Here is a 13,385-nt window from a genome sequence, read left to right as displayed (position 1 = left end):
CATTAGTGGCTTTATTCAATATCTAACAGGTCTTACAAAAACTATATTACTGCATCGGAAAATGCTTTACAAAAAACTTTTAGAAAATCTTACCCGTTATCACCACGCTTTGCACACCAAGATGGTGGAGAGTTTTGCCGCCAAAATTTTATGATTCCACTCGGGCTGGGATGAAAAAATTGAAAACATTAAAATTTTCATCTCACTGATTTCTGAAGTTAAATAAGGCAACTTGCGAGCTGATTCAGCATTTAATTGTAAACCATTGTACAAGCATGCGTGGAATCTGTTGCTATGAAAGTGCAAATTTTTGTTGTTAGCTCCAGTGCTCATTCCCAGTACTGAGGGAATTCAGTCAAATTTCTTCTATTTTTAAGAGAGAAAGGGTAGAAATCCCAGAGCATCCAAGGCAATAAATGCTTTCAGCCATCTGAATAAACACTTTGTTAACTTGTGTTTGTTAACAATTGAGTTACAGGGACCGAACGCAGCATTGCAGGGAGTTACAGGGACTGAGCGCAGCATTATGCAGATAAGAAATAACAACAGAAAATGCTGGAAATACTCAGCATCATCGTGGAGAGCGAAACAGAGTTATCATTTTGGGTCGATGACCCTTCGTCAGATCTGGAAAAGGTTAGGGAAGTAACAGATTTTTAGGCAAGCCTGGGGCAGGGACAGGGAGGTGGGGAGGAAAGAACAAAGGGAAGGTCTGTGATAGCCTGGAAGGCAGGAGAGATTAAAAGACAAAAGGGATGATGGTGCAAGGCAAAAGGAGATGGTAATGGGACAAGTTAAGAAACAAAAGATGACTCTAGATGAAGTGTAAATGGTGATGACAGAATCATCAACAGCTGCCATGTGAGAGAGAAAAGAAAACATGGGGGCCGAGGTTATAGTCTGAAATTGTTGAACTCGATGTTAAGTCCAGAAGGCTGTAAAGTACCTAATCAAAAGATGAGGTGCTGTTCCTCAAGTTTACATTGAGCTTCATTGGAACAGTGTAAGAGGCTGAGGACGGAGAGATCAGAGTGGGAGTGGAGCGGAGAATTAAAGTGACAGGCGACTGGAAGCTCGGGGTTACACTTACAGACGGAATGGAAAGTGGTCACCCACTTCTTGCCCATGCGTCAGGTCAAGCATGGGCAAGGAAACATCCTGCTGATTACCACCTACCGCTATCCCTCAGCTGATGAATCAATACTCCTCCATGTTGAACACCACTTGGAAGAAGCACTGAGAGTAGCAAGGGCATAAGAACATAAGAAATAGGAGCAGGAGTAGGCAATTCGTCCCTTTGAGCCTGCTCCGCCATTCAATGAGATCATGGCTGATCTTCTGCCTCAAGGGTCAAGGATGTCTCGGAGCGGGTGCAGAGCATTCTGAAGGGGGAGGGGGATCAGCCAGTTGTCGTGGTACATGTAGGTACCAACGATGTAGGTAAAAAGAGGGAGGAGGTCCTACAAGCTGAATTTAGGGAGTTAGGAGCTAAATTGAAAAGTAGGACCTCAAAGGTAGTAATCTCTGGATTAGCCACGAGCTAATAAGTTTAGAGAGAGTAAGATAGATAAGCTAAATACGTGGCTTGAGCAGTGGTGCAAGGGAGAGGGATTTAAATTCTTGAGGCATTGGAACCAGTTCTTGGGGAGGAGTGACCTGTACCAAGGGGACGGTCTACACCTGAGCTGTGAGGGAGCCGATGTCCTCGGGGTAATATTTTCTAGGGCGGTTCGGGAGGATTTAAACTAATTTGGCAGGGGGATGGGAACCTAGATAGTGGAAAAGAGGGAAGTCATATGAAGTCAGAAATAGATGGTAGAAAGGTGAGAAGCAATAAGCAAAGGAGAGAAACACAAAGGGCCAAACTAATTCATAATGAGAGTGTGAAAAAAGCAAGCCTGAAGGCTTTGTATCTTAATGCTAGAAGCATTAGGAACAAGGTGGATGAATTAGTTGTGGAAATAGAGGTAAACAAGTATGATTTGATTGGGATTACAGAAACGTGGCTGCAGGGTGGGCAAGGCTGGGAACTTAACATCCAGGGATATACAATATTTAGGAAGGATCGGCAAAAAGGTAGGGGAGGTGGGGTAGCATTGCTGGTAAAGGAGGGGATTAATGCAATGGAAAGGAAGGATATTAACTCGGATGAAACGGAATCTGTATGGGTAGAAATGAGAAATAGCAAGGGGAGGAAAACGTTAGTGGGTGTGATATATAGGCCTCCAAATAGTAATATGGAGGTGAGGGAAGGCATAAAAAGGGAAATTAGAGAAGCGTGCGATAAGAGCACAGCTGTCATCATGGGTGACTTTAATTTACATATTGATTGGACTACCCAAATTAGTAAAAATTCTGAGGAGGAGGAATTCCTGGAATGTTTTCGGGACGGTTATCTGGACCAATATGTCGAGGAGCCGACTCGAGATCAGGCCATTTTAGACTGGGTATTGTGCAATGAGAAGGGACTTATCAACAATCTTCTTGTACGAGGCCCCTTGGGTCAGAGCGATCATAATATGATCGAGCTCTCAGTCGAGATGGAGAGTGAGGAAATTGAATCAGAGACTAAGGTCCAGAACTTAAATAAAGGGAATTACGAGGGTATGAGACGGGAATTGGGTAAGATTGATTGGGTGGTGTTTCTGGGGGGATTGACAGTGGATAGACAATGGCAAGCATTCAAAGATAGAATGGAAGAATTCCAGAACATGTTTATACCGGTTTGGCATAAAAATAAACCTAAAAAGGTGGCTCAACCGTGGATAACGAGGGAAATTAGGGACAGCATAAAATCAAAAAAAAGGGCATATCAACTGGCAAAAAAAAGCACCAGACCGGAAGATTGGGGGCAGTACAGGATACAGCAAAAGAGGACAAAGGGATTAATCAGGAAGGGGAAAATAGAATACGAAAGTAAACTTGCAGCAAACATAAAGACAGACTGCAAAAGCTTTTATCGGTATATCAGGAGGAAAAGACTGGTAAAATCCCAAGTCGGTCCCTTGCAGTCCGATTCGGGAGAATATATAATGGAGAATAAGGAAATGGCAGACCAATTAAACTCATACTTTGGTTCTGTATTCACAAAGGAGGACACAAATAACCTCCCAGGAATATCGGCAAACATAGGGACTAATGAGAGGGAGGAGCTGACAGAAATTAGTATCTCTAGGGATATGGTGTTGGGTAAGTTGAGGGGACTGAAGGCCGACAAATCCCCGGGGCCTGATAAACTACATCCTAGGGTACTTAAGGAGGTGGCCCTGGAGATAGCAGATGCTCTAAGGATCATCTTCCGGAACTCCATTGACTCGGGAACAGTACCCGTGGATTGGAGGGTAGCTAATGTTACCCCAATATTTAAAAAGGGGGGTAGAGAGAAAGCAGGGAATTATAGACCAGTAAGCCTTACATCGGTTGTGGGCAAAATGCTAGAGTCCATTATTAAGGATAAAATAGCGGAGCACTTGACAAATGGGGAAAGGATCGGACAGAGTCAACATGGATTTACAAAGGGTAAATCGTGTTTGACTAATCTGCTGGAATTTTTTGAGGAAGTAACTGGTAAAATAGATGGGGGAGAGCCAGTGGATGTGGTGTACCTTGACTTCCAGAAAGCCTTCGATAAGGTTCCACACAAAAGATTATCATGCAAAATTAAGGCTCATGGGATTGGGGGCAAAGTATTAACGTGGATAGAGAACTGGCTGGCGGATAGAAAACAGAGAGTTGGAATAAACGGCTCGTTTTCGGAGTGGCAGGCAGTGACCAGCGGGGTGCCGCAAGGATCTGTCCTGGGACCCCAGCTGTTCACAATATATATAAATGATCTGGATCAGGGAATTGGATGCAATATTTCCAAATTCGCTGACGACACTAAACTAGGAGGAGGGGTGGGCTCTGATGAGGATGTCAGGAGGCTACAGTGCGATTTGGACAGGTTGGGGGAATGGGCGGATACGTGGCAGATGCACTATAATGTGGATAAATGCGAGGTTATCCACTTTGGGGGTAAAAACAGGAGGGTAGATTATTATCTAAATGGCAATAGATTGGGAGATGGGGAAGTGCAGAGGGACCTGGGTGTTCTTGTGCACCAGTCACTGAAGGAGAGCATGCAGGTGCAACAGGCGATTAAGAAGGCAAATGGTATGTTGGCCTTCATATCAAGGGGGTTCGAGTATAGGAATAGGGATACCTTACTACAGCTGTACAAGGTGCTGGTGAGACCGCATCTGGAGTATTGTGTACAGTTTTGGTCGCCCCATCTGCGGAAGGATGTTCTTGCCATGGAAAGAGTGCAGCGGCGATTCACCAGGCTGATACCTGGAATGGCGGGAATGACCTACGAGGAGAGATTGAATAGTTTGGGCTTGTACTCACTGGAGTTTAGAAGATTGAGAGGGGATCTCATCGAAACATATAAAATTATGGCAGGCCTGGACAGGCTGAATTCAGAGAGAATGTTTCCAATGGCAGGGGAGCACAGAACCAGGGGCCACAGTCTAAAAATAGCGGGCAAATCATTTAAAACAGAGATGAGGAAGAATTTCTTCACTCAAAGAGTGGTGAGCCTGTGGAATTTCCTGCCACAGAGGGCTGTGAAGGCTAATTCAATAAATATTTTCAAGAGAGAATTGGATATATTTCTGAAGGCTAAGGGGATTAAGGGTTACGGAGAAAAGGCGGGGACGGGGTACTGAACTGGTAAGATCAGCTAAGATCTCAGATGAAGATCAGCCATGATCTCATTGAATGGCGGAGCAGGCTCGAAGGGCCGAATGGCCTACTCCTGTTCCTATCTCTATGTTTCTATGTTTAAATCCATTCACCGGCCTCTATTGCCATATCCCTTGATGCCTTTACTGGTCAGAAATCTATCGACTTCTGTTTTGAATATACCCAATGACTGAGCCTCCACAGCCCTCTGGGGTAGAGAATTCCAAAGATTCACCACCCTCTGTGTGAAGAAATTCCTTCTCATCTCAGTCCTGAATGGCCTACCCTTTATCCTGAGGCTGTGGCCTCTGGTTCTAGACTCCCCAGCCAAGTGAAGCATACTCCCAGCATCCACCCTATCAAGCCCTGTAATAATTTTGTCTGCTTCAATGAGATCCCCTTTCATTCTTTTGAATTCAAGAGAATGCAGGCCTAGTTTACTCAATCTCTTCTAAAATGACAGTCCTGCCATCCCAGGAATCAATCTCGTGAACCTTCGTTGCACTCCCTCTATGGCAAGTATATCCTTCCTTAGGTAAGGAGACCAAAATTGTATACAGTACTCGCCCTATATAATTGGAGTAAGACTTCTTTACTCCTGTACTCAAATCCTCTTGTAATGAAGACCAGCATACCATTTGCCTTCCTAATGGCTTGCTGCACCTGCACATTCACTTTCAGTGACTCATGTACAAGGACACCCAGGTCCCTTTGAGCATCTGCATTCCCCAATCTTTTACCATTTAGGAAAAACTCTGCCTTTCTGTTTTTTCTACCAAAGTGGATAACTTCACATTTATCCACATTATATTCCATCTGCCATGTTCTCGCCCACTCACTGAGCCTGTCGAGATCCCCTTGAAGCTCTTCACATCCTCTAAGCAACAGACACTGCCACCTAGCTTTGTATCATCAGCAAATTTGGAAATGTTACATTTAGTCCTCTCAGGGAAATTAAAGAAGCGTGCAATAAGGGCACAGCAGTCATCATGGGTGACTTTAATCTACATATAGATTGGGCTAACCAAATTAGTAACAATACTGTGGAGGAGGAATTCCTGGAGTGTTTACGGGATGGTTTCCTGAACCAATATGTCGAGGAACCAACCAGAGATCAGGCCATCTTAGACTGGGTATTATGTAATGAGAAAGGATTAATTAGCAATTTTGTTGTACGAGGCCCCTTGGGTCGGAGCGATCATAATATGATCGAATTCTTCATTAAGATGGAGAATGAAGTAGTTGACTCAGAGACTAGCGTCCTAAATTTAAATAAAGGAAACTACGATGGTCTGAGGAGCGAGTTGGGTAGGATTGATTGGGGAATGTCACTCAAAGGGTTGACGGTGGATAGGCAATGGCAAACATTCAAAGACCGAATGGATGAACTACAGAATTTGTTCATCCCAGTTTGGCATAAAAATAAAACAAAAAAGGTGACTCAACTGTGGCTAACAAGAGAAATTAGGGATAGCATAAGATCCAAGGAGAGGACATATAAATTGGCCAGAGAAAGCAATAATCCTGAGGATTGGGAGCAGTTTAGGATTCAACAAAGGAGGACAAAGGGATTAATTAAGAAGGGGAAAATAGAATATGAGAGTAAGTTTTCAGGGAACATAAAAACTGACTGTAAAAGCTTTTATAGATGTGAAGAGAAAAAGATTGGTGAAGTCAAGCATAGGTCCCTTGCAGTCAGAATCAGGGGAATTTATAATGGGGAACAAAGAAATGGCTGACCAACTAAATATATATTTTGGTTCTGTCTTCACAGAGGAGGACACAAATAACCTCCCAGAGATGCCGGGGAACATAGGGTCTGATGAAAGGGTGGAACTGAAAGAAATCAGTATTTGTAGGGAAATGGTGTTAAAAAAATTGATGGGACTGAAGGCCAATAAATCCCCAGGGCCTGATAATCTACATCCTAGGGTACTTAAGGAAGTGGCCCTAGAAATAGTAGATGCATTGCTGGTCATCTTCCAGAACTCGATAGACTCTGGAACAGTACCCATGGATTGGAGGGTAGCTAATGTTACCCCACTATTCAAAAAAGGTGGTAGAGAAAAAGCGGGGAATTATAGACCGGGTAAGCCTGACATCGGTAGTGGGGAAAATGCTAGAGTCCATTATAAAAAGATGTAATAGCAGAGCACTTGGAAAGCAGTGACAGGATAGGACAAAGTCAACATGGATTTACAAAAGGTAAATCGTGCTTGACTAATCTACTGGAATTTTTTGAGGATGTAACTGGTAGTATAGATAAGGGAGAACCAGTGGATGTGGTGTATTTGGACTTTCAGAAGGCTTTCGATAAGGTCCCGCATAAGAGATTGGCGTGCAAAATTAAGGCACATGGGATTGGGGGCAAGGTATTGACTTGGATAGAGAACTGGTTGGCGGATAGAAAGCAAAGAGATGGAATAAACGGGTCGTTTTCCGAGTGGCAAGCAGTGACTAGTGGGGTACCGCAAGGATCGGTCCTAGGACCCCAGCTGTTCACAATATATATTAATGATCTGGACGAGGGAATTGGATGTAATATCTCCAAATTTGCAGACGACACAAAGCTGGGTGGGAGGGTATGCTGTGAGGAGGATGTCGTGAAGCTCCAGTACGATTTGGACAGGTTGGGTGATTGGGCAGAAACATGGCAAATGCAGTATAATGTGGATAAATGTGAGGTTATCCACTTTGGTGGCAAAAACAGGAAGGCAGACTATTATTTTAATGGCAATAGATTGGGAGAAGGGGAAGTGCAAAGAGACCTGGGTGTTCTTGTGCACCAGTCGCTGAAGGTAAGCATGCAGGTGCAGCAGGCGGTTAAGAAGGCAAATGGTATGTTGGCCTTTGTAGCAAGAGGGTTCGAGTACAGGAACAAGGATGTCTTGCTGCAGTTGTACAGGGCCTTGGTGAGACCGCACCTTGAGTATTGTGTGCAGTTTTGGTCGCCTTATCTGAGGAAGGATGTTCTTGCCATGGAAGGAGTGCAGCGAAGATTCACCAGGCTGATACCTGGGATGGCAGGAATGAAGTATGAGGAGAGATTGTGTCGATTGGGCTTATACTCACTGGAGTTTAGAAGATTGAGAGGGGATCTCATCGAAACCTATAAAATTCTGTCAGGCCTGGACAGACTAGATGCAGGAAGGATGTTTCTGATGGCCGGGGAGTCCAGAACCAGGCGTCATAGTCTAAGGATAAGGGGTAAGCCATTTAGGACTGAAATGAGGAGGAATTTCTTCACCCAGAGAGTGGTGAACCTGTGGAATTCTCTGCCACAGAGGGCGGTGGAGGCCAGTTCATTAAATATATTCAAGAAGGAGTTGGATATATTTCTTAAGGCTAAAGGGATCAAGGGATATGGGGAGAAGGCAGGGACAGGGTACTGAATTTGGATGATCAGCCATGATCTCGTTGAATGGCGGAGCAGGCTCGAGGGGCCGAATGGCCTACTCCTGCTCCTATCTTCTATGTTTCTATGTTTCATCAAAATCATTGATATAGATTGTGACTAGCTGGGGCCCAAGCACTGATCCTTGCGGTAACCCACTAGTCACAGCCTGCCATCCTGAGAAAGACCCGTTTATCCCTACTCTTTGTTTTCTGTCTGTTAACCAATTCTCAATCCATTCTAGTATATTACCCCCAATTCCATGTACCCTAATTTTATTCACCAACCTCTTTTGTGGGACCTTATCGAAGGCCTTCTGCATATCCAGATACACCACATCTACCAGTTCCCCTTTGTCTACTCCAGTAGTTACATCCTCAAAGAACTCCAATAGGTTTGTCAAACAGGATTTCCCTTTCATAAATCCATGTTGACTCTGCCCAATCTTACTATTAGTTTCTAAGTGCCCAGTTATTGCATCCTTTATAATAGATTTCAGCATTTTCCCAACTACTGATGTAAGGCTAACAGGTCTGTAGTTCCCCGTTTTCTCTCTCCCTCCTTTCTTAAATAGCGGGGTTACATTTGCTATCCTCCAGTCTGCAGGAACCGTTCCAGAATCTATAGAATTTTGGAAGATGACAACCAATGCGTCCACTATCCCAATGGCCACCTCTTTCAAATCCCTAGGATGTAGGTCATCTGGTCCTTGGGATTTATCGACTTTTAGTCCCATTAATTTTGCTAGTACTGTTTTTTTTAACTAATAATAATTTGTTTTAAGTTCCTCATTCTCGCCACACCCTTGGCTTTCTCGTATTTCTGGGAGGTTTTTTGTGTCTTCCTCCGTGAAGACAGAAACAAAGTATTTATTTAATTTCTCTGCCATTTCCTCATTCCCCATTATAAATTCTCCCGTCTCTGACTGTAAAGGCCTTACATTTACCTTTGCCAGTCTTTTCCTTTTCGCATACCTATAGAAGCTTTTACAATCCGTTTTTATATTTTTCGCTAGTTTGTGCTTATATTCCATTTTCCCTTTCCGTATCAAATTCTTGGTACCCCTTTGCTGATTTCTAAAAAGATTCCAATCTTCAGGCTGACCGCTTTTTCTGGCAACTTTATAAGCTTCCTCCTTTACTTGATACTAGCTTTAATTTCTTTTGTTAGCCATGGTTGGATCACTTTTCCTTTTGGGTTTTTATGCCCTAGAGGAATATATGTTTGTTGCAAATTATGCATTATTTCCTTGAATGTTAGCCATTATATGTCCACCTTCATACCTTTTAGTGTAGTTTCCCAATCTACCATGGCCAACTTGGCCCTCATACCCTTGTAGTTTCCTCTGTTTAGACTGAAGACCTTAGTTTCAGATTGGACTACATCACTCTCAAACTTAATATAAAATTCAATCATATTATGGTCACTTGTCCCTAAAGGCCCCTTTACCACAAGATTATTGATTAGCCCTTTCTCATTACACAGTACCAGATCCAGAATAGCCTGTTCCCTGGTTGGTCCCTCCACATACTGACCCAGGAAACCATCTCGCATGCATTCCAAGAATTTGTCCTCCACACCATTAGTGGTAATTGATTTGCCCAGTCAATATGTAGATTAAAGTCTCCCGTGATTACCGTATTGCCCTTGTTACATGCACTTCCAATCTCTTGATTGATACTGTGCCCTACATTACCACTACTATTTGGTGGCCTATACACAACTCCCACCAATGTTTTCCGCCATTTGCTGTTTCTTAGCTCCACCCAAACTGATTCCAGTTCTACATCACGATCTGCCAAGCCAAGATCTTTTATCTCTACCATACTGATCTCATACCTTATCAACAGCATTACGCCACCTCCTTTTCCTTTTTGTCTGTCCTTCCTAAATGTTGAGTACCCTGGAACATTCAGTTCCCAGCTTTGGTTACCCTGCAACCATGTCTCTGTAATGGCAATGACATCATACCCATTTACTTCTATTAGTGCCATTAATTCATCCACCTCGTTGTGAATGCTACGTGTATTTAGATTAGGAGGAGTGACAAGGTTTGGCTAGAAACGGGTTTTGATGTTTTTGAAGGTGCAGCGAGGCAGAGACTTATGGAGGGACTTCCAAAGAGTAGGATTGAGGCAGCTAAAGGCTTTATGACCAGCGGTGGGGGGTGGAGGGGGTGAAGGGTGAGGAGATGCACAAAAGGCTAGAGTTAGAGGACCAGAGCATTTGGGAAAAGACATACGGCTGGAGGAAATCGGAGAGATAGGCTGAAGCAAGTATGTTATGGAGAATGGGAGGCCAGCAAGGAAAATGTTGGCGTGTAAAAGTTTCAGTGGCTGAGAGGCTGAGGTAAATGCAGAGGCAGATAATGTTGTGGGGATGGTGATGGAGAGGATAAGGGGTTTAAAACTCGGCTCAGGATCGAACAGGACACAAGAATACACAAAACAGAAACTTGCCACTGAGGTAAGTGTTGGTACATCCACTGGATCTTCTGCCTATGTTAAGCAGATCTCTTGAGGAAAACAAGCACGTGACCCAGAATTGCTAAAAATAAGAATTTGCCCCGCAGTATCATTTTCGGAGCCATCTGGTTGTATTATTGACGTGTACGTTGCACAGTAGTTGAAAGGAGGCTAAGAACTTTTCCCCATCCACCAATCAATGATGTCTATATCTAAATGAAGGATCAATTAATGGAAGGAAGATGATGTGATTGATGTCCAAGGGAAGAATATATCAGGAAGTGTAACAGGGCCAGAAGTAGGCAAATGATTCAAGAACAAGGTTCCAACAATGCCCTAGAGGAATATATGTTTGTTGCAAATTATGCATTATTTCCTTGAATGTTAGCCATTGTTGTCAGGGGTAGGGAGCCACGGGGCCGTGTAGATACGGGGCCGTGCTCTCCGGGCAAGGTAGGTTCTGGACCCAAGTGCAGAAACCAGGCTAGAGGCAGGTAGACAATCTTTAAGGTACTTTACTAGATTCACACATAACTAGATTCATACAAGGAACACAACAATATACATAGAACTCGAGACAAGTTACAAAACGGCTAGTCAAGAATAGGAAACTCAGGACAGCTTCCATGAGGCAACCTACTTGTCCATACTGAGCTGGGATAAGCTTACCACAAGCGCAACCAGCTTGCCGAGACGAGACTCGAGACAAGCTATCACGAGGGGCTGCCACAGGGGTAACAGGCTTATCAATGAGCTCAAGACAAGCGCCAACATGGCAACACGCTAGTCCAGCCCAGCACCTTATCAAGACTAAGAACAACAAGAACACAGACTTAGATACATCTTAAATACAGAGCTCGAGATACACCTTAAATACAGAGCTCGGGATACATCTTAAATACGGAGCTCGAGATACACCTTGAATACAGAACTCGAGATTCATCTTAAATACAGAGCTCGAGAGAACCATGGCAGCCAGCTAGTCAAAGCCAGGAGCCACAGAGCGAAGGCTAGTCCCCGGTTACCCGGTTAGGACTGAGCAAGGAGGGAAGCAACCACAGAACTTATATACCAAGAAAACCAGGTGAAACCCATGAACAGCTAACAGGCCGTTAAGAATTAACACAGGAGGCTAGGAACAATTAACAAAGGGCTAGAACCAAACAAGTGAAGGTGCCATCTAGAGGCTACAGAAGGAACTGACTGGCACCCTCACAGGACCCCATTCTAGACCTTGCTCTCAGTGGAGCAGGTTGTGCTGCTGCTGCTGTGTGGGAGGTGGTGGTCGCCTTGGCCTGGGAGTGGAGGGGAAGGAGTGACCCCAGGCCACCACTACTAGCAACCTACCATCTACAACCATCTACATCTACCGAGGTGCCTGGAGAGGGAGGAGTAGAGGACAGAGGAGGAGGCCAGCATTACAACTGGAGAGGCCTTTCCATCACTGCCTCCCAATTTGGCCTCCGGTACAGGAGAGGGAGAGAGCGGAGAGGAATACCACTCAGCTCCAACTTGGAAGGAGGGGAGGAGCTGCATCCTTTAACATCAGCAGGTGGGTGTCTTTTGTGCATTCCCCTAAGGACTTTGCATTCTAGGCGGGGGGAGGAAAGAAGACGGGCCGGAAAGCCTGGCCTGGGTTGGCTGGAGCCTGCCCAGGTGAAGCTTTTTTCCCTTGCATTGAGAAGACCTGGTGTGGGGCTGAGCCTGGGCTTTCTCCAGCCTACCCAGGCGGAGACATCTTCTCCCCCTGCCCGAAGACCATCTGCCTAAGACTTTGTTTTTCCATCGGGGAGTGCACCCTGCCGACACCCACCCACCGAATACCACCTTGAGTGAGGACCCTGCCTTTGCGGCCCCCCTCCTTCCCACCCCCCCTCTCTCTCTCTCTTTGTCCTCTCTTTGCCTCTCTGAAAAGGCACCTCCCCTTTAAATCTACTAATTGCCACTTGAGCAGAGGGAAGAAAGGCCCCTCTCCCAATTAATTCCATCAGGGGGAGAGGCGGGCCAGTTACTTTACACTCCCTCTGCTCAAGGGAAGACTTTTACCAAGGCCATTAACTCCTTCAGGCCTGTGACTTGGGGTGTGTGTAGCTCTTTAAAGAACCACCCCACTATGGCTTCCACATCTGCGGCGGTGACGGGGCCGGCAAGAACCTATGCGGCGGTGGTGACCAAAGCCACAGCTACTCCTGCTTCTGCTGCTGCCCCGTCGCCGTTCCGACTCATAACAAAGAAGCTTGGGGTGAAGAGCTACACCCACCCCAACATGACCATCGAGGCGTGTGTGAAGGCCATGGCTGGGGTTGTCGGCCCTCCAGCCATACTCGCCGCCTCGAAAATGTATGGGAAGGCTGTGTTCTTCCTGGAGTCGGAGCGGGCGGTGGCCCTGGCCATCGCCAAGGGGCTCACCGTGGGCGGGACCTTCCTGCCGGTGGACCCTCTGGAGGCCACCGCGCAGAGGGTCGTGTTATCGAACGTCCCGCCCTACATCTCGAGTGAGCTCCTCCTCCCCCACTTGCTCCAACTTGGGGAGGTGAGGTCGGGGATCACGCCGATCCCGCTTGGATTCCGGGAAGCCAGCCTTCGCCATGTCTTCTCCTTCCGGCGCCAGGCCTTTGTTCAGCTGGCGCAGGAGGGGGAGGCTGACGGGGCTTTTTCGGTCCTCCATGAGGGGACCCTTCACCGCGTCTTCTGGACGACGGATGGCGTGCGGTGCCATGCCTGCAAGGAGGTGGGGCATATACGAAAAAACTGCCCCGCCTCCAAGGCCGCCAGGTCGTCTGGCGTGGCCGAGGCTGGCGCCG

The sequence above is a fragment of the Somniosus microcephalus genome, chromosome 4 (assembly GCF_052327205.1).
Source record: "Somniosus microcephalus isolate GS21.2 chromosome 4, FLI_Smic_1.0, whole genome shotgun sequence".
Lineage (NCBI taxonomy): Eukaryota > Metazoa > Chordata > Chondrichthyes > Squaliformes > Somniosidae > Somniosus > Somniosus microcephalus.
The sequence above is the reverse complement of the archived record's forward strand: the minus strand, read 5'-3'. Positions refer to the sequence as shown.